Source organism: Humulus lupulus, chromosome 8 (genome assembly GCF_963169125.1).
Source record: "Humulus lupulus chromosome 8, drHumLupu1.1, whole genome shotgun sequence".
Taxonomy (NCBI): Eukaryota; Viridiplantae; Streptophyta; class Magnoliopsida; order Rosales; family Cannabaceae; genus Humulus; species Humulus lupulus.
The window spans coordinates 149,617,790-149,640,857 of record NC_084800.1 but is presented as its reverse complement, the minus strand read 5'-3'; the positions used below and the strand labels follow the sequence as shown (position 1 = coordinate 149,640,857).

Here is a 23,068-nt window from a genome sequence, read left to right as displayed (position 1 = left end):
GTCACTTTCCCTTTTTTACTTTTAGAAATCCCAAACGAAGAAACCCCCAAACCCAAACCCAAACGCCGAAACCCCCAAACCCACTCACATTTCTCCATCCCTCAGTTAGTACAACGTATATACTCCCTCCCTCAACTCTTGATTTTAATTTTTTTTCTAAGTTTTTTTCGACTCTTCTGATTTCCCTCTGCACATATATATTCAGGAATATATATATATAGTTTTCTTCTGTTACCCCCGACACTCTCGGCTCTCTCTATTTTATATATGCATATATGTATGTTTGGAGTGTTGAGTTTTGGGTTAATTTTGTTCTTGTCTATTTTTTCTCACTGCCTCTCTCGTTCTCTTGCTCTGAGTTTGTTGGATGATGGGAGGGTGACGAATGGGACTTCGATTGTGGATGATGGGTTTCAGTTAGTGTGTGGGAAGAAAAAGAAGGGGGCGAGTCAGTTGCCAAGTGGGCAGGATTCTAATTCATCACCCGTAAGGTGGCGACGAAGGATAAGATCACCGGGACGAAACCGAAGACTCCATTCCATATACCGTAGATTCTGAGACCTCAATAGGAGTTCAAAATCTTTGTTAATAATGTGAGCCAACCGTTTGAGCATGTTTGGTTGAAGAAGAGCGAGGATGGTAATTGTAAAGAGTATATTCACCCGCTGGTTAGTAATCGCTGGTTTTCTTTAATCTTCATCTAATTAATTTTTTTTTTGAGGGTTGCCCATCCCCTGAACTCTTTTCCTTACTCATTGAGTTATTTGTTTCGTATCTCAAATCCAAGGATCATCAATTTATGGAAGCTAGCTGAGTTGCATTTTTAGTTTGAAAATTTGGAGTATTGTTCTAGTGTCTACAAAATCTGAGTTTCAAAATGTTTGTTTCTGTACTGGTGGTTTCTTAAGGTTGGTTGAATTGGTGATATAATCTGTCTCAATAAACTAAGATTTAATGATTTGGTGATCTTTCACAGCAAGTGGCAGGCATTCAAATTGGCAACCCTTTCTGGTTTTGCTGAACCGTTGGGTGTTATAATTGTGGGTACGCGAACTTCTGTCTAATGTGAATGCTAGGCTGTTTTCTGTTTGAAAGCAGAGTTTTCTATTAAATTTGTTTTGCTACATGTTAGAGGACACACTGGCTTGAATCAAAGCAAGGCTGGTCCTGGAAGGAAGGACTTGTACTTAACCACACAGGCACCCTTTGAGGGGATTAAAAACTTGATTTTACACTTGGGGAAATCTTATGTTTTTGCCGAAATGCAGTTGCTATCCTAAAACTGATTTTCTCTGTAATTTTTTCTTTTACTTGCAGCGTATCTATTCCAAAGCATCTTTAATCCTGAAATTCTTGAAGGCGTTCTTGGAGCAGGTTAGTGATATTGATTCCTAAAAATGTTTATAGATGGATGAAACTTACTTTTGCTACTAAACATAGGCATGAGATAATTTGATTCTTAAAAAAAATTCTGACAGTTGGTGGAGTGATGGCTTTTCTAACTCTGCATGAGATGCTCCATTGGCGTTTGACTATGCGGGGAAAAAGCAATCTATAAAGGCGGAGTTATTGAAGTTGGACTCTGAAGGCATGAAGAACTTGAGGCCTGAAGACCTGAAGAATGCAGCAAAACAGTTGAAGTATACCCGTCCAGAGGAGATGGCTGAGATTGGAGAGAAGATGGCTAACTCAATGCCTGAAGAGATAGCAGTTATGCGTACACATCTTGATGCCCAGATCACTTATGAATTGAATGGAGCTCAGATGCTAAAGAAACAGGTTTGTTTTTTCTTATCTTTTACTTTTGCATTTTGAGCAATTTTAATGTTAACATTGAGATTCTTAATTTTTATGTTTCAGTAAGCATTGCACTAAGTTGGCCACCTACACGATGAAAGATAGTATGCCTAAGCTTAAGTCCTAGTCTCAATACATTTTGAACGTTAAATTCATTAACTTTTGTTTTATTGACTTAGAGGGTAGCGTGGATTTTGTCATTTGTAGTGCTGCCAAAACGAAATGAACTATTTTATTTGTTTGGTACACCAACTTTATTAATAATTACTAGCACCACAGGATGTTAGCAATCTTAACTTTCATTTTGATAAACAGGGAGCAGAAAGTACTTAAAAGGGAAAGAATACCCCATTATTATAGTTATAGGATATGTATACCTGAGACCTTTAGATTAGGAACCTATTTGCTAAACTCACTTGTGGTTCCCTTTAGAGATGAAAGGAAAACCTTCAGCAATTTATAGGGAAATTTTTTTCATTGCTTTCTGTAGAGATGAGGCCTATGCAAGTTGGCTAGATGCCTCAACTGAAACAACTACCTTCCATAAGCTTTAACCCTCTTATTGATAGGAAAGTTGTGGCCCAAATCCTATATAGTAGTTTCGTTTATAGCTTAAAAAAATTATTAGTGTGACTTAGAGGACGGGCAGTTTTCCATTTTTTGTTTCTTATAATGATACTCCTCTACTATTTCTGATTTTTTGAACATGGAATGAAGAGTGGATTATAGAGTTAGAATGAAATGAAGAATGCGTAAACTGACAATTTGATTATCAATCTCTGTTTTTCCACATTAAGACTAATTTATATGTTTCTTAAAAGTTCGACAAACTCAAAGAAGCTACATACTGATGAAAGGGCCGCATATTTCATTAAAGGACCCTTAAAATATTATCTTTATTTGTACCTTTGCTTGAGAGACATTATATTAAGAAAAAGATGGCGAAAAAGGTGTGCTAAAAAAAGAGCAAAATACTTTTTTTTTCTTCTTTTTTATAAGCTCTAAAATCTTGAAAAAAAAAATCTTAACTAGATCATTTGGTCTGTAATGTTCTTAAACAACTACTTGATCTGCAATGTTCTCGATAGTAGAGAAATAACTACTTTTAATCTTAGAAAATCTTAACTATATCACTTGATCTGCAATGTTTCTGCTTCTAGAGGGGGGGAAAAATCAAATACTGTCTTTAAAAAACTCTTACCCACAATTCGATTTATTTAATCATTTTTTGTTGATTAAGGACTAATTAGAACATCAATGATCAGCCATTCGATTATATAGTGGAACATATATTTCATAAAGTGTTCGTAGATTCCCCTAGTCTATCTTCATTGTCTTCATTCACACTTATTTTGCATATAATTTGGCAGGGAAATGAGCTTCATAGCCAGGGAAAGTACAATGATGCCTTGCAGAAGTACTGTCTTGTGAGTATATTTACTGTTACTTTGGCCTACTTGAAGAGAACTTGCTATACTTTCAGTGTGAACTTTTGGTTTTTGAGTATGATTAGTACTTTTCATCTTTGAAATCTTAGGCAAAAAAGAACCTAAAAGGCATTCCATCATCGAAAGGTCAAGCACTACAGTTGGCATGCTAACTAAACTTGATGTCATGTTACTTGAAAACAAAGCAGTTTGATGAATGCGTAAAAGAAGGTTCTGAGGTATTGAGTTGTCTTCCTTTTGCTTTCTATTATACTATATATCAGTCAACTGTGATTAATAATCAAGACATTTATAATAATAGCACCAAAGTTAGAGGACTGTTTGTTATCTAATATTGCTTTTGTATTTTCTCATTTTCAATCTATCAGTTCTGATCTTATAATAAAAAAATTGTTTCGGAAAATAATGCTTTTATGTTCAGAAGGTATATGCAGATATTAACAATTCATTAATGCTCTTTTTCTTTTTTAACTTGCTCATCAGCTTAGAAATGTTTTACATTGTTACAGGTATTGGGATATGATGTGAAGAATTTGAAAGCACTTTACCAGAGAGGTCAAGCATATAAATAACTAGGTCAACTACAAGTGAGTTTCTTTTAAATGTTTTCTGAAGGATGTTTATGCAATTTCCCTGCTAACCATTGGGGGACATTCTTGTTGTTAGGATGTTGTCTCTGATCTTATCAAGGCTCATGAAGTTTCTCCTGATGATGAAACAATTGCAGAGGTCTTGAGGTGTGATTTCTTGTGAATGATCTTCTTGGAATTTGTTATAGCAGATTAACATCAATTATTCCTTCTTTTTCTTTTTTTAACTAGCATATATTGTTTTAATAGGGATGCTGAGGAAAGATTACTGAAGGAGGGAGGTGCACGTGCACCAAGAGGTTTGTTAATTTTGTACTTATTTTATTTTCAGTTGATGTTAGTTCATTACTTTGCATGAAGTTCGTATGAAGCTTTATGTTAAAGTTTGTAAGTTTTATTTTATTTTTGATTGATTTTTAGGCTTAGTAATTGAAGAGATAAATGAAGATGAGAGTGCAACTTCTTATGACATTAAACGCTCATCAACACAGTGTTCAGTCACACAATCACGAGACATCAGTGACTCAGGTAAAACAGAGAGAGTGTCTTCCAATGGTGGTCTGCAAACCAATTCTAAGCATTTGTAGGCTTTAAAAAATGATCCTGAAGCTATTAGGTTGGTAACTTGGTATTTTCATATCGAATGTTAGAAGTAGGTCTTATTGTTAAAATTTGATGCATTAGATTGTGTAGGAATTTTTAGCATGAGCATTATTAATACAGAAATATAACCTTTATTTTTAACATCCATGTTGATCTTGCGGCTTGTAGGTTTCTGCTCTAAAGGAGTTGTTTTCATTTTTTTTAGGCACTCTAATTTTGTTTTTGTTTTTGTTTTTCTTTGTGTAAGAGGACATCTACTTTTGTTTGCTCATGCTACATACTTTTGTACATCTCTCTCTCTCCCCCTCCCTCCCTCCCTCCCTCTCTCATACACTTATATATAAACAACCTCTTGCTTGATATTTTTAGTGCTGAAGCTAAGCCAATACTGCGTTTTTATTCTAATATGCTATCGAAGTGCTATTTTACTCCTTTAGGGTCTCTTTTGTTGTAAGGTTTCTCAGAGCTGAACTAAAATTTCATACAAGATTTGTAGTTTTCACGTTGGAAAACTGGCTCCTTTTTTTTTCTTTTAAAAAAATGTACCATTCTCATCATTTATTTGTTGCAATTTTTCTAGTCTATTTTTTTTTATTCACAACTTTGCATGCTGCTTTGAATGCTGGTAATTCTGGAGAGGTAAATGCTGACATGGTAAAGTCTGCATCAAACATGATTGGCAAAATGGCTCTTCATATATCTTTCTAGTTATGAAACTAGTAATTAATTTTGTATTTATGTATTTGTAGTTTTTGATATTCATTTATTTATTTATCTAATATTATCTTTAATATTTATATTTTTGAAATAAATTAGAGAGTTGGGGTTTACTTGGTATAGTCCAAGGATCTAGAAAAGTTGCCTGAGGCTGATAGTTTGGACAATCACATTTCATTTCAGGTAAATGCACCCAAGTTTTGTTATAGAATTTTGAGCTTTTTTCTTTTCTTTTCTTTTCTGGGTCTATTATGTGTTAAAATGTCATGTAATATTTTTTTCAGTATGAGGATATGAATGCAATGCAGAGAAAAATTAAAAAGAGCATGTAAAAAATAGTGTTGACTTAGATGACATGAAGTGCATGAAAAAACAGTAAAAGATGACATGAATAGAACTATCATAGACTAAACCAACTCCTCTTTATTGACCCAGATGTTGTGTGAGACTTGTGAAAGTTTTAGTACCTATGTGTTCACTAGATGATGGCATATATTTCATTATTTTCATTGTTTTATCATGCTCTCTAGACTAATTCAGCTTGTGTTTTCAAACTCGAGTAGCATGTATCCACAACATGTATACAAATAAACATATATTTATATACACTGGCAAGCAAACAAGTATGTTAACATTCTCATATTTTAATAATATATTTGTAGAGGTGCATTCAAATTAAAAATCACAAATCACATATACATTATTTATCATATATTTACTCTATCTCTAATATTGAATCTACTAATTTTTTATGCATTGACAATATTATGATTTTTTGTTTCTCTTGCAGATTATGGGACTAGTAATGATATGAAAAAGGCTCTCATTCACATAATTAAATAGTTGGGGATATTATGTCAATGATCTTTTCTGATACACTTATTATGGCATTTATTGTCAATTGTTCAGGTTCCCTCTCCTCTTACAAAACATTTTCTCTGGTGGAACTTTTGCTTTTTCCTGATACATAGTCAACTGAGCTATTTCTTTATGTCTTGACAGAACCAATGAAGAGAAACTAAGGTACATTGTCAATTAAGCTATCCTACTACCAACAAAAAGATGACTTTTATCAGCCCTTGTCAAGGTATAAAGAAGAAAGTCTTCTGTTGTGCTTTAGAATTATGCTGCTGAATGTTTCTTTCATTTTCATTAAGTTTTAGGTATTGATAGAGTACTCTGTTTGGCAGTGGAATTTTCTCTTCGTTCATCTCTTAGCTTATTGTTTTAAGTTGCATGTTTTGTTGCTTCAGTTGTTTTGCATGGTAGTACATCTTGCTATACCCTGCTGTTTCGTCAAGTTTTGGAGTTATTACAAATTTAATTTAAACTTTATATGCTTACAGGTGGAAACTAGCTTAAGTCTTAAGTTCTTAATAATAAAAGGACTTTTTTTTTTACAATGTGCAGGTATATTGAGATGATTTCTTTGGAGCAATTATTGACAACATTTGTAGTTGAGGCCTTTAGAATGGAAGAATGTATTTCACTAATTTTTGTATACATTTCTTGTTTTGTATTTAGTGATAAAGGAATCTGAATTGGGCATAAATTATGTTGTGATATGATTTCTTAAGCCTAGACTAGTAGACTAAATATTGTAATTACATTTGAGTAATTAATAAAAATCTATTTATGTTACCTTATTTGGCTTCAACTTTCATATTTGTTTTCCTAGTTTTGTGTAAGTAAAAAAAGATTATGTGTCTCTAAGCTAATATAACACATGTGTTATACTAAAGTGTAGTATAACACAAAATATGTGTTATACTAAAGTGTAGTATAACACAAAATTTGTGTTATACTAAAGTGTAGTATAACACAAAAAAAGTGTTATACTAAAAGTGTAGTATAACACAAAAAAAAGTGTTATACTAAAGTGTAGTATAACACAAAAAAAGTGTTATATAATCGACTATAAACAACATAATTCAACACTTATCTATATATTAAAATAATACAGAAATTGTGTTATCGTTGACAGTACAATAACACATATGTATAACACTGGTAAAGTGTTATGTAAAGTACCCTGACCTACGATAACATAGTCAGTCTTAACACATCAGAAAGTGTTATCGTATGTTTTGATAACACATTTTCGGTGTTATTAAAAGCATTTTTTCTTGTAGTGACTGTCAGTGTCAAGCTCGACTCAGTGTTGGTTGGTATGATTGACTAATATGCTTGAATACGTGCTTGAATGTCCTGTTTGCCTGCTCATCTTATATAGAGCATGATGAATGAGTTAACATATGCATGATGCCAGGGCATGGCCCGTTGTGTGTTATATGTTATCTATATGCTATATGAGTTACTATTTGTGGATGGTTAATGTGTTTGGGAGGTGGTTTTGGGATGTTGTTATCATGCCTGATGAGCAGTGTCATTGGTTGCAGGCATATTTGTTTAGATGCCTCGACAATCAGCTAGACTTCGCGGCATTAGGACCCTCCACCTGCCCCACAGAATTGGCAAGAGATGTTTGCTGAGATGGAAGCGAGACTGCAACGAACAGAGGAAGAGCTGCGGCAGTTGAGGCAGCAGGCCTCACGTTAGGTTACTGGGCTGCCAGTTCAGCAGATGGTGGCGCCAGTGCCAGTTCAGTCTACTGTGGAGAACATGTGGGAACCTTTGTATGAGAGGTTCAGGAAACAACATCCTCCCACCTTCGAGGGTGGACCAGACCAACTACGGGCAGAGCAGTGGATGAATATAATCTCCTCTATTCTGGATTTTATGAGGGTTCAGGGAAATGAGAGGGTAGCTTGTGCTAGCTACATGTTTAGAGAGGATGTCGCATCTGGTGGAACGTGGTGGTTCAGAGATGGGATGTATCAGTTATGACCTAGGAAGAGTTCAGAAACTTATTTAATGAGAAGTATTATAGTGTGGCAGTTCAAGCTGCGAAGGTTGATGAGGTTATCAACCTTACTCAGAACCGATTGACAGTGATGGAGTATGCTTTGAAGTTTGACAGGTTGGTGAAGTTTGCGCCAGATTTAGTGCCGACTGATGCGGCTAGAAAGGACAGGTTTGTGCGGGGGTTGAACGTTATGATTACCCATGATGTGAATATTACTTTGGATCCAGAGACTACTACTTATGCCCAGGTAGTGGACAAGGCCCTTACAGATGAGAGGGCCAAAGATCAGATCTGGAAAGAAAGCGTTGTTAGGTACGATGCCTGGAGGACAGTGCCTCCTTTTATTGGATCCAGTCGGAGTGGTGGTTTGAGTGAGCAGAAGAGGAAGGCCCCAGATTCCTTTGTTCCTCCCAGTGCAGATAGGACGGCATGGGGTGCTTCTACAGGCCATCAAGGTGGAAGTGACAACTAGAGGAGCTTTCCAGTGTGTCTGCGGTGCAGTCGACGACACCACGGTGAGTGCAGGATCAGAGCTTGCTTTGTTTGTGGGAGCGCCAGTTATCTAAAGAGGGATTGCCCTCAAGTCAAGAAAGAGGAGCAGAAGAAGAGTGACAGTCTTGCTCCTGCCAGGGTATTTTCGTTGACACAGACTGAGGCGGAGGCTAGCCCCTCAGTTGTGACAGGTCAGATCTCTAGTGCTGGTTTTCTATTTAGTGCATTGTTTGATTGAGGGGCTACCCATTCATTTGTATCTGCTAGAGTGGTAGATCAGCTTTGTAGACCTAGTGGTGTGTATGCTAGGGGATTTCAGACTTTATTGACAACGGGAGAACTGGTAGTCTCTAGGAAGTGGATTAGAGCATTGCCAGTAGAGTTAGATGGTAGGGAATTGTCTGTTGATCTGATTGAGTTAGAGATGGATGACTTTGATATGATTCTAGGGATGGATTGGTTATCAAAGTATGGGGTAACGATCGACTGCAAGCACAGAATGGTGACCTTTGAACCGGAAGGGGAGGTACCCTTTGTATTTGTGGGGACAGTTAGTGGACCGCGAGTACCAATGTTTTTAGCATTGAGGGCTAGAGATTTGATCCAGGAGGATTGCATGGGATTCCTAGCGAGCGTTGTGGATACCTCTAGGGTGGTGTCGGTTGGACCGGGTGAGACTAGATTCGTGTGTGAGTTTCCGGATTTGTTTCCAGCAGATTTTCCAGGGTTACCGTCGCAGCGGGAGATTGACTTTGTTATAGAGTTGGTACCAGGAGCGGAGCCAGTGTCTAGGACACCTAATAGAATGGCTCCAACGGAATTAAAGGAGTTGAAGATTCAGTTGCAGGAGTTACTTGATTTGGGGTTTATCAAACCGAGTTTCTCGCCATGGGGTGCTCCAGTATTGTTCGTTAAGAAGAAAGATGGATCCCTTAGGATGTGTATTGATTACAGGGAGCTAAACAAGTTAACCATTAAGAACAAGTATCCACTAGGATCGACGATTTTTTTGATCAGCTACAGGGAAGAACAGTGTTTTCCAAGAAAGATCTCCGATCAGGTTACCATCAGTTAAGGATTAAAGAGGAGGACATAACAAAGACCGCTTTTTAAACGAGGTATGGACATTATGAATTCCTGGTTATGTCCTTTGGATTAACCAATGCCCCAGCAGCCTTCATGGACATGATGAATAGGGTTTTCAAGGATTATCTGGATAAGTTTGTAATTATGTTCATCGATGATATCTTGGTGTATTCTCAGTCAGAGGCAGAGCACGAGCAGCATCTGCAGTTGGTTCTATAGCGGTTGAAGGGGTATAAGTTATATGCTAAGTTCAGTAAGTGCAAGTTCTAGTTGCCACAAGTTACATTTCTGGGTCATATTGTTAGTAAGGAGGGGATTCAAGTTGACCCCAGTAAGATTGAGGCGGTCAGAGATTGGCCTAGACCGAACAATGTTCCTGAAGTGAGAATTTTCTTGGGTTTAGCGGGGTACTATCGGCGGTTCGTAGAAGGGTTCTCCAGAATAGCTACGCCATTGATAGAACTGACAAAGAAGAAGACAAGGTATGTTTGGACGGACAGATGTGAGAACAGTTTTAAGGAGTTAAAGCGGCGATTGATTACCGCGCCAGTGCTAAGTTTGCTGACAAACAATGAAAAGTTTGTGGTTTATTGTGATGCATCCAGACAGGGTTTGGGGTGTGTGCTGATGCAAGCCGGTAAGGTGATAGCATATGCCTCGAGACAGTTAAAGGAGTATGAGCAGAGTTACCCCACGCATGACTTGGAGTTGGCAGTGGTGGTGTTCGCACTTAAGATTTGGAGACATTATGTCTATGCTGAGAAGTGCGAGATATATACCGACCATAAGAGTCTAAAGTATTTCTTTACGCTGAAGGACCTGAATATGCGCCAGAGGTGGTGGTTGGAATTGGTTAAGGATTATGATTGCGATATCCTATACCATCCTGGGAAGGCTAATGTGGTGCTTGATGCATTGAGTCGGAAAGGCCCAGGACAGTTGTTTAGTTCGAGGCAGATATCTGATAAGCTAGCTGAGGAGATGACCAGAGCAGGTATAGAGTTGGTGGTGGGACAGTTGGCCAACATCATTATTCAGTCTACACTCCTTGAGAGGATCAAGGAGGCGCAGGGGAAAGATTCCCAGTTGAGAGGTCACAGAGAGAATGCCTTTGTCGAAGCGACTAAGGACTTTTCTATTTCAGAGATGGGATTACTAAAGTACAAGGGTCGGATCTGCGTTCCAATGGATTCTGATATTCAGCGAGAGATCTTAGATGAATCGCATACCACTCCCTACTCTTTACATCTGGGTACAACGAAGATGTACTAGGATTTGAGAGCTTTGTATTGGTGGTCGGGAATGAAGAGGGATGTGGTGGATTATGTGGCCAAGTGCTTAACGTGTCAGCATGTCAAGGCTGAGCATTAGAGGCCAACTGAGTTGTGGGGATCCCAGAATGGAAGTGGGAAGATATCACTATGGACTTTGTGGTTGGTTTACCGAAGACCGTGGGACAGGGTGATTGTGGATAGGTATACCAAGTCCGCCCACTTTTTGCCTGTTAGGACAACTTATACTATGGAGCAATATGCTGAGTTGTACGTGAAGGAGATTGTTCGACTTCATGGGGCTCCGAGGTCGATAGTATCCGACAGAGACCCCACCTTCACTTCAAAGTTCTGGGAGAGTCTGCAAAAGGATATGGGCACGCAGTTACGGTTTAGTACCGCTTATCATCCTCAGACAGATGGACAGTCTGAGAGGACGATTCAGATATTGGAGGATATGATGCGAGCATGTGTGCTGGATTTTGGGGGAATGTGGAGTAAGTGTCTTCCTTTGATCGAGTTCTCGTACAATAACAGTTATCAGGCGACCATCGGAGGGGATCCGTACGAAATGCTTTATGGAAGAAACTGTAGATCACCTATCCATTGGGATGAGACAGGTGAGAGAAGATATCTGGGTCTAGAGATGGTTCAGAGGACCAATGAGGCGATCGAGAAGATTAGAGCGCGAATGCTCGCCTCCCAGAGCCGTCAGAAGAGTTATTCAGACCTTAAATGCAGGGGCGTGGAATTTCAGGTTGGTGACCATGTGTTTCTTAGAGTTTCACCTTTGAGGGGAGTGAAACGGTTCGGTGTTCGGGGCAAGTTGAGCCCTAGGTTTGTTGGCCCCTTCGAGGTTCTAGAACGGGTTAGAGAGGTAGCCTACAGACTAGCGATGCCTCCAGCTTTATCAGGGGTTCATAATGTTTTCCATGTATCCATGCTCCAGAAGTATGTGTCAGATTCGACGCACGTTCTAAGTTATGAGAATCTGGAGCTTGATCAGGATTTGTCCTATGAGGAGAAGCCGGTTCAGGTTCTTGAGCGGAAAGATAAAGTCTTGCAGAGCAAGACCATCGCTTTGGTGAAAGTGATGTGGAGGAACAGCATGGTTGAGGAGGCGACGTGGGAACTTGAGTCAGAGATGAGGGAGCAGTATCCCGAGTTGTTCAGGTAATTTCGAGGATGAAATTTCTGTGAGGAGAGGATAGTTGTAATGACCCGAATTCGCTAATAGGGCTTAGGGCCTTGATTAGCGTGCCTGGAGGGAAATAAATGAATTAATATGTTAATATGTGAATTTATGTGAATATATGATAATGATGCATGTTTACTTGAGTTAAATGTGCATGTGGGCCCCGTTTTGATATTAAGGGTATAAATGTGTTAAATGCAATATGTATTTGATGTATTTCTGTGTAGCACGATCCGAGACAGTCCTGGGGAGCGGTTAGCCAGAAAGTCACAACGAGGTTGAGAATCCGACTCAGGGCGAGTCGAGTGGTACTTTGGGTATTAGTTATTATATGGGGTTATCGGGGTATGGAAATAATTATTTAGAGATATATTTGAGGTTAGAATGTCTAGGAGGGAATACTGGGGAAATTTACCATTTTTCCTTCGAGGACGTTTTGGTACCCCGAGCCTTGAGGTAACCTTATAGATTTAAGTTAACTAAACCAAAGTAAAGGAACTGTTGGGAAACTTGGAGAAACCGACTCTAGACTCCACCATACTCTCTCTTTACTCTCTAAGATAAACTCAAGGGAAATAAGCTTTGGGTGGCCATTAGTCAAGAACTAAGGATTGAAGCTGAGCCTGGGGAGACTCTAACCAGAAAATCAGGGCTTGGAGCTTGAGGAATTGAGGTTGGGAACTAGGGGAATCAATTCTGAATCAAAACTCAGCAAGGGTAAGTTCTAACTCTGAGAATTATGGTTGATTACTACTGTTTTCTTAGGTAATGCATGTGAGTAGAATGTGATATGTTCTAGGGTGTTTAGCTGAGTTTTGGAGCAGGTTTTAGATGGGTTTTGATGTTAAAACTAGGCTAGAATCTTTCTGATGATTATCTGGAATTGTTGGCTTGATTTTGGATGAGATGGTTTGAATAAAAATGCAAGAAAAGATGGAGAATTCTGGGTTTGGAGGCGAGGGTCGCGGCCCTAGAAGGGGCATGTCGCGCCGCGTGTGTATGCGAGACCATGGGAGGCAAAGAAGCTTGAGGCACGCTGCGGCCCGTGTGTGTTACAGGGAGGTGCTAGCCTCTGTTTCGAGGCTAGTCGCGACGCTTGTAGGTAGGGCCGCGGCTCTTAGTGCCAGTTTGAGTTTTTAAGTGTGTTTATAAAGATAATTAATTCCCTTGTGGGTAGGGCCGTGGCTATTAGTGCCAGCATGTTGGGGGAAGAAAACCTCCTTCCAACCCCCATTCTACCAGTACGTCTAGAGACTTCACGTAAAGAGCTCATTGTGGTAGAGAAGTCACTGATCATGTTGGAGATTAGAAGAGCTATACAAGAAGAATCCAAGAAGGAGATAGTGGAATTAATCAAGGACAGGCTCCGATAAGACTCTCTTTATTTGTGTCGCTTGCAAACCAAAGAAGTCAACTCAATTGGCCTCCACAAAGTAGTAGTAGTTTTTTTTTTTATTTGAGTTACGCCTCGTAAGGAATCAAAAGTTTCACTATAGTTGCCCCTCCTGTAAATCTAACTTTTCTTGGTAGGGTCCGAAGTGGTCACCTAGCTGACCCCGGGGTGTAACATGGAAATGACATTGAGCCTACCCTTAGACATTGCATACTATCACTAATTTCAAGCACCTATCTTATATATTACATCTCTCATCTCCAAGGACACTTATGTGACTCACATACTGCCATTGTCAATTGAAATAGTCAAAGTGTATTAGAAGGAATGAAAAACAAAGTGCTTGGCATGATAGATCCCACCAACCACTTTGGAGGTATTATACCAGCCTCAACAGGCACCTAGCCATGTGTAAAGTACTAGCCTAGAGAGCCTCAATAGGCACCTGGCCATGTGCAAAACAAGTGCCTAGTCTTGTGAGATATATATAAAATACTTATAATATATATATACATGAGCGATGAACCTTATAAGACTCCATTTGAATATATAAGGGCTAGCTACCCTCAAAAGTGACTTCCTCACATACACACCCACCCTACAAAGGGACCGCGTCGTAGAAGACAAAAGGGGAGCTAAACGAGATCCCTATGTTTAAATCGACCAATTCACCTAACACAGGGAAAAGGGGCCTAAAGGAGGTCTTTGCAAAAAACTCCCTCGCAATCAATAAATAGGACTTGAAAATAGGCTCTTGCGAGACTTCATAAGTACCATCTCCCTATAGGGGTAAATCTAAGGGGAGATCACATTAAGGACCAAAAATGGTCCTCGTAATAATCCTAGGTTGACTAAAGTCACCTAGCCTAAAAATGGTCTCCATGAAGACGCTTGTGAAAAGGGTCACAAAGAAGACGCTTGCAAAAAGGGTCCCGAAGAAGACCCTTGTAAAAAGAGTACTATGCACAATAACGAGAAGGACGCTTCTCGATCAAAAATAAAAAGTCAAAAGTGTGCACATGACAAATATATATATATAAAAGAAAAGAGGATTGGAGTTACCCAAAGGGTCAACACATCCTTAAAAAAAACCAACGTGCATACATAAGAAGAGTTCAAATGCTTCTCTAATAAGCATGAAGCACAAACAAGACACCAAGTGTATTTATTCAATGAGCAACACTTTGTAGACTTCACGGTTGAGTCGACATGCTGCTCTGATAGTGAAGAAGAAGCCAACAAAAGAAAAAACTACAAGAAATCTGACAAGCGATGGATATGGGCAAACCACCCAGGGAAAAATCTTAGGAGCACCACACGGGAGCTCACCCTGTCTCGATGATACTTCTTTTGCCCCTCAAGATAGTGTGCCTCATTTTCCTTCGCAGGACTCGATGTTTTGTACACCAATGACACATGTGGCATCTGCACAAAGGAATGAGTGGCACTAATTAAACTTCAAAGGAGTCGTGAGGATCACCACTTATGGAGTATTTTTTTTCCATATTTCATAAACAAAGAAACACACTTGTATCCTGCTTGTCATTAAGATGGCACAAAAAGATTCTATAAGAACGCCTGAAGGACCTCTCATAGATTGGGGGCAAGTTTGGAGGCCAAAATTCAACACCAAGTAAAGACCACAACTTATGTCCAAAGCTCCTGGATGGTCACGCAATAGCATGTTTCATGCAAGTCTTCACCTCCATGCAAGGCCATCCTCTCGTGTATCTCAGCCCCAAGTCATTCACCCTCGGACATACCTCAAGGGCATTGTTGGGGTTTTATGCCCTAATTAAAACCCAAATTCTTTGTAATCTCATTTTATTATCAATAAAAGAATAGAAATCGTTTTTTAACTTGGTCAATCACTTTGCTCACATGTTTTATTTTCATGATTATTTGTTTAATATAAACTTCTATTAAATCCCGAGCATATAGCTAATCTTATTTATAGTGACGTAATCACAGTGGAATATAAATATGATTATATGTTCAAAATATGTTAGTCCTAAGATTAGTCAGTGCATAGGATTTACACTGACTTTCCAATCTACGATATGATCTACTTACACATTATAGTGTTATGTTCTTTCCAGAACATTAGCAAAGTAGATAAGATCGGATGTATTTGTTACATTGGACAGGACCGATATTGACAGTTGATAAGATAAGTAAACATACCGTTATTATCTATTCTAGTCATATCATATAGTTGAGAGGTCAATTCAATCTCAATTCTGAGTGGTTAGTATTCTAACTGATTGTATTATTTGAGTTCTTTGACTTGTTCGTTACTAGCTTACCCTACGGACTAGCCCATGCTTACATCTTGGGAACTCGGTAATATAATTGAGTGGGATTGTTAATCATAGATATGAACATCTATAGCTTCTGATGAAGAAGTGAAACGATGGTTTCCTTTTAGTTTGGTTCAATGTGTTAAATAATAGAGATCTCATTTAAGTAATTAAATTAGTTTACTGAAATATCATTTGCAAGGAACTAAATGTTTTAAAGATAAAATACAATGAGGGGTAAAATGGTATTTTAGTCTTATCTCATTGTAGACCGTCTATAGAGGATTGAGTGACAATTATGGTTGTAACAATGGATAATTAATAGCGTATATATATTTGTTATAGAGCGTTCTATGAATTCAAGAGTGCAATTCTGAGTCTATAGCGGAGTCACGAGGAATTAATAAGTTAGTAAATTTATTTGTTAGATTTATGATAACTTATTGGAGCTTGATTTCATAAGCCCATGGTCCCCATTGTACCTTGGATAAAATCATCTAGATAGTCTCAATTAATTGATTTAATCATCACTTAGAATTATCAAAGTTGTCTAGGTCAATTTTGGATAGTTTCACAGAGTTGTGTAATTTTGAGAAGAAACGAGAAATTATGACAGATTTATTAATTAAGATAAATTGGTATCTAAATTAATAAATAAGTTTAAATCAAGGTTCAAATTATAAATAATTAATTTGATAAAGGATTTAAATAATTATTTAATTAATTAAATCAATAGAAAATAATACAGGCCTTGATTTTAAGTCCAATGGGCTTATAATCAAATGAGAAATTTCACGGGCCTATAGCCCATGATAATTTCGACCTCGGACTTCAAAATTGATATTATTTTATTGATTTTTTAATTAAATTAAATGGCCTAATTGAGTCTATAAAAGGAGTTCTTAGAGAGAAGTCAAAACATAAGTTTAATCACTGGTTTTCTGATAGTTTTAGATTCTCTCTAAACACAAGTCATTTTCTAAGCCTCTTTGTTATTTTCTCTTCTTCTCTCTATATCTATCTCATGTGTTGAGAATTTCCCACACTAGTCTAGGTGGTTCTAAGGATACATTGGAAGATTGTGAAGAAAATAGAAGGCCGACTCAGTTTCTTGATAATACTCTGTGACAGAGAGGATACAAGAGTTAGAGAAACTGAAGGAAGGACTCTTTCATTCCACTGCGTGTACTGTAAGTATTCTATTCTTTGTTTCTCTTTGAATTCAATTTTAGGAACATGTTTTAGGCTATCTCGTATTAATTTGTTTAATATTAGATATACATCAAAATAAATAAAGATCCTGTATAAGCTAATCTAACAGGCATCTCATGGAATTGCCTCCCACATAAAGTGCCTCGTGATGTCGTGGTAGCATCTTTGGTCTCGCTATGTGAGGCCTGAGGGTACGCTAAAAGGTTGCGCGAGTGCGCACTAAGGCCTTACTTGCATAGGCGCCAAGGCTTTCTCCTGCGGCCACAAGCTACATACCTTGAAAAAATAAGGGCCTCGCAACTCGCACAGATGCCAAGACATGCTCCTGCAACCACATTCGTCATGCCCTAGAGGGACAAAGGCCTAGCCTAAGCGCCAAGGTGAGAAGGAATGCCCTGATGCAAGAAGGAATGCCCAAGCCTCCTGAGCCTAATGTCATAAGCTTAACAAAAGGGTTCCCAACAAACGCCTCAATACAGGAAATGGGCGGGCTGAATTAAGGAGCCCGGTGCTATCCCATTGGAGAATCCATAAGTTCCCCAACTCTTAGCCAAATAGAACAAAACTTTGAGCAAAGTTGTATCTTGGACAAGGAAGAACAGCAATTAGGTGTGAGGTACGTGTAGGAGTATGGGGTGTACGACCCTAAGGATGACAGAGGTGTGATCTTGACATTCATATCCGACACGTAGTGGTGGTACAAACCTGTACAAAGAGTGGAGGCACTAGTTGAAAACCCCTGACCACGTACTATGGCCGACACTACGACCTTCTACACCACTACTTCCTTCACCATTACCCTGGCAATGTACGTACGTATGTTCTTCTTGCCTGGGACCACCATGTATCCATGCCAATAGAGCCCAGCTATAAATAGACATCCACCCCTTAGAGTGAGGAGTTAGAAAATTCATTGTATACTCAGGCTATCAAGCAATATCTGAGTTTTTACTCCATTGTTGATCTGCACTTTTTTTTCCTCACGTCCATTCTAAGTTCAATCTTAGTTATTCTTTTACTAAGCTTTGAGTTTTCTGACCTAACATCGTTGACGAGTTCTCAGCATCAACACCAACCATTCACGATATTGATTCTTCAAAGCAAAAGTCATTAGCCACATTATACTAACCTTTACGAGTGAATCAAAAGATCCAATAAACACAAATACGAGTTCATGAATACTCAGGATTTAGACTGATCTACAAATGATCATCTGTTATGACAAGAATTAAATCTTTATGTCAAACGACAAGTTTATAAAGATAATTAATTTGCATCGGTCATGTCATATATAATCTCTATTACATACATCACCTTTACTAAGATGTCTATCCACATCAGTAATCCGAATCTAGATCACTTGCATCACGTATGCTTAATAAACCGCACTAGTAACTGTTCATTAAAGATTCCTTACTTTAATATGTTACTGACTATTTTATTCATTATACATGATCTTAATTCTCCCGTACTAATATATGATCATATTCTCATGAATGAATAAGTAATTTTCTTGATATTATTATATAATTATTTCAAACATTAATTATAACATTCAAACACAATAAAATTGTACTTTTATTTAAATAATTAAAATATATTTACATGGTTTTACGACATTAATTCTAACATTAATACCCTAAGAACATCAGTTGCAATGATAGATTGAAATTGCTTGATATGAATGCTCGCCACACCTAGAAAGTAGGTAAGTAAAGGTGAGAGAGGAAAAAGAATCATATGCAAATGAGTTAAGTCGATTAAAATTTCATCAGGCGTAAGCGATAAATTGTATCGCCATTCTCTGAGTTCTTCCCGGGTAAGCATCTGAATGGTAACATCATCGGGAATCCGACAATCTAAGTGAATTTTCAAAAAGTATCTCTCATAATCAGCTACCCAATCTTCGTATAAAACCACCTTAGCCTTGGATTTCTTGGTTGAAGGTTTGACACCACCTTTTGATGATTTGGGAGCCATTTTTAGGAAGTTAGGGCTACAGTGAAAGGAGAAGAGTGAAGGAAAGAATAATGAATATGGGAATGATCGTAAGGGAAAGTAAGCGAAAAGTTAAATCGAAAGGGGTAGGTTCTCATTTATAGATATTCAAAATTGAAAGTTGTGAAAGTAGTCATTTATGAGACTTAATCCAATAAAGAGTGGGAATGGTAAATGCTAAGAGACATGTTCTGAAAAATACTCAAGTGCAAGATTTTGGTGATTGAACTTCGTCCTTAAGTAAACTGCTTAGAGTTTACGGTTAAGGACGAGGGGCAATTATGAGGGCATTTTTTCCACTTAACAATTACTTTCCATTTAGAAATAATATTGAAATAATATAAATTAAAGGTATTTTGTATATTCTGAAAAGAGAATGCTAGTCACGTACATAATTCCCTTGCAAAAGATGTTGAATTGTTTTCAGGAGATATCGACTCATGCGTTTCACTAAAAGGAAAAATTGAGAAAGGGTCTGGCAAGAGAAGGAAAAAAGGTGGAGGCTCGGGCCTCTGAAGAAGAACAAACGATCTAACAAAGCCAGAGAAAGTTAGTTAAAATCGGGCGAAACAAATGAACTTGGAGGGGACACGTTTACTAATGGCGATAAGTCATTTTAAACGTTCTATTTGCTCTTTTATTATAAATAGCCGACTTTTATCATAGATGGGGGATTCTTTTCTGAGTCTTTGCTACACTCTTATTCTTTCAAAATATTAAGAGAAAGAGAAATGACTTAACCATCAGAGGGTTTTCTTGCAGGTACTCACCATTTGTGCTTGTCAAAGTTTGATTACACGAAGAACATATCCCAAATGTTGATTTAGTCAACATGGAGTTCAAGATAAAGTATAGTAAAGACTGTGAAAGATTCTAAATCATAGTTTCTATTTAGGGAAACAAATATTATTCAGAAGATTTGGTCTGAACACTACATATGGTTTTTTTTGTCATTTAACTAATTATATGAAAATTTCACTATATAATTTATAAAATTTTCCATAGTTTTTAGCCTAATTAAGTTGTATTATTTTCTAATGATAATTTTGTAATTTTGATTTTGTTGTTTTAACTTAACATTTTTCTAAATTGTTTTTCTTTTGCTTTTTTTTTTTATGTATGTTCACTTTTTTTATTTTAAATTTTACATAAATAATTATTAAATCAAAGTATTTTTATATCAAGTTTTTATTCTAAATTTAGAAAAAAGATTATTCACAATTTTTTTGTTGCTTTTTTTTATTATTTGAAGTTATATTAAATCAATTTCACTCTAGCAAATAGAATTCTATGGTATTAGAAAAAGAAATCAATATCAACAATAGTAGTAAATATATCAATATAATAACTATTGATTTTGTCCTTCTTTTCTTTCCATTTATTAGATATATAAATATATATATGTGTGAATATAATCAGTATAGTTAATATGAGTACAATTAATTTAAGAATTTCTTATTATAATAAGTATTAATTTTGTCTTTCTTTTCTTTCCATGATGAGTTTCTTATTATTTTGTACATTATTTAATATTATAATTTGATCAAGTAAACATATAATATAAAATTATTCGTAGAATAGACTTATGAAATCTCACGTTAAATATTAAATTAGAAAAAAAAAAGAGAAAATATTACTTAAAATATAGTATAAAACTATATACATAGTTATATATAAATGAATTTGGGTGAGCACTTCACAGTTATATCCAATATATACCCATGGATAGTCACATTAATTTAGTCATTAAATCATTATTGTATGATTATGATTAATCTAGTAGTTGACTAAATATATTTAACGAATGACCTGTAACTTGATACTCTAATTTAATCATATATTATTTATTTAAAATATTTTGTTTGTTTATCAAACATTAATTAAGATTCATTTTGTTTTTAATTATAAATTTAATTACATTCACGTAAAAAAATAAAGCTTTTTGATCAAAATATTGTTACTGCAAATTGAATCTAAATCCAAAGTACTAAAGGTTCTACACCAAATTATGACTTTACCCCATTGTCGGTTCAAATTTTGATTTATTCTTTGGTTTTAGTTCTATTAATTAGCATGTATTTTGAGGATCTAGATGCTCCGTAGAGCTTCTTTCTCATTTCATTTCATGGAATTGTAGCATATAATCTCACATGCATACAAAGAAAGAATAAAAACTTTATGACAAAAATATTGTAAATACGACCTTATAAATATGGGGTAGACGTTTTAGAGTAATGTAGAAATGAAAAAAAAAAAAAATCAATTTTTGTCAAAATTATTTTTTACTTCAGTTATTTATGTGATTTGAAGATTGGTTTTATAATAATGATTTTTTATTCTTTCATATTTGTTTGTTTTTTTTGGAAAACTTTTTATATGTTTAATTTTCTATTGAGTACTAGGTTTATGTTTACCTTTGAGTACTGTGAATTTGTATTTAATTTGATATTTGCACCAATTAACAATGCAGAATAATGAAAAAAAATTAGAATATAGAATTAGGAATAAATTTAAGTTGGCCAACTTGTGGCCAAGAATAGAATTAAAAAAAATATAGTATTTATTTTATTTTAGTTTTTTACTTATCAAATATAAAATAATTGAAGGATCTTACTAGTAAAAAAATATTATATATTATTAATTACAAAATTATTATACCCTTAAATAATTAGTTTAATTATTAAAATAGAATCTTTTTTAATGATAACCTCCTATAGTAGCTCACAAAAAATACTCATTTATATATACATATTGATTAGTGCTTAAATTTATACATTTTAAGGTTTCAATTGTGTACATAGAATTAATTTAAATGAATTATTTTATGGTTTTAATTGTAAGAATATTTTAATGTAAAATATTTGAATTATTTTTGTTTTGTGTAAGCTTAGCAAGTCCAATTGCACTAAGTGGCACCCTCCAGTTCGTTGAGTCAAGCCAAAGCCGAGCTCTTCTTATCTAATTTAGGCTATTGATTTAATTTAGGATATTGGTTATATTATATTCTTTTTACTGCATTCTGTTATTGGTATTTTGTCGCTCTAATATATATAATATGATAGTATTTAAATTAGAAATTAGTATAAATTTAATTAAGAACATTTTTTAAAGTGAGCTTTATTTTATATATTTTCCAACTATAATTAATATTGTAGAATTATAATTGCGTTAAATGAATCAATTTTATTAAAATATATATGCTTGCATGAATGAAACTTGTGCCTTCCATACTCTCTTTTTTATTCTAATTCTTGTGTAATTTAGTGTTTAATTTTACAATTTTTTTTCTCAAAGTTACAATATTTCCAAGTTACTTATTTTATTTTACTAATCTTTCCTTTCACTTGTATTTTCCACTCTATGCATATGACATAGCCTGGTTACTGCTACGACCGCAAGGTAAATCATTGAGCGATATCAATTTTTGGCGCCTTGACGGGGAGGTGATTTTACAATTAAATGTTTGCATAGTGATTTATATTTTCTTTTTATATATAAAAAAGGTAGTATACATTTTAAAATTTCTTTTAATTTTCTTTAGTAATTTTTATTTTTATTTTCAATTTCTTTTTTTTTATTTATTCATTTATGTTTGTTATTGTTTTATTTTATTTATTTATTTTCTCATTACTTTTAGGTTTAGAATTTTATTTTCTAAATTTAAGCTTTTTCCAAAAAAAAAGATAAAACTTTGAATCATAAAATTTTAAAACATAAAACTTTAAAAAAAAATATTGAGAACATCTGTGTAATTTTGGAAATCAATAAAAACTAAACTTGTTCTGTCTTAGAAAAATTGGTTATTAAATAAAGTCTATGTTAGCGTTACCCTCCAACCTTTACTAAGAACCTCGGGGAGATTTAGAAAAGCTCCTGGGCCTAAAGTGGTACCTTGGTAGCCTTCCCAATTGGCTTGGGAATACTTTTGGTGTATACTTACTAAACTATTACACACTTTCTCTTATAATACTTACAAAAAATATATATAAAAAGTTAATGTCACGAAATAGAGACGCACTAGGGAGATTCGTGAGACAACAAGTAGAAGCTTTAGAGAACTCTCCTAACTCGTCGTCTTCTTCCATTCGTTCTCATTCACC

The 23,068-nt window shown here is 35.8% G+C and overlaps 1 long non-coding RNA gene and 1 pseudogene across 1 annotated transcript; both read left to right on the top strand.

Moving 5' to 3' along the window:
• Window positions 1-579: 579 nt before the first annotated feature.
• On the top strand, window positions 580-1,329 carry LOC133794444 (uncharacterized). The gene is made up of 3 exons (XR_009875222.1): window positions 580-668; window positions 977-1,044; window positions 1,318-1,329. It is a non-coding gene; the product is annotated as an uncharacterized LOC133794444 (long non-coding RNA).
• Window positions 1,330-1,590: 261 nt separating this feature from the next.
• Window positions 1,591-4,662, top strand: LOC133796150 (outer envelope protein 61-like; annotated as a pseudogene).
• The last annotated feature ends 18,406 nt before the right edge of the window (window positions 4,663-23,068 follow it).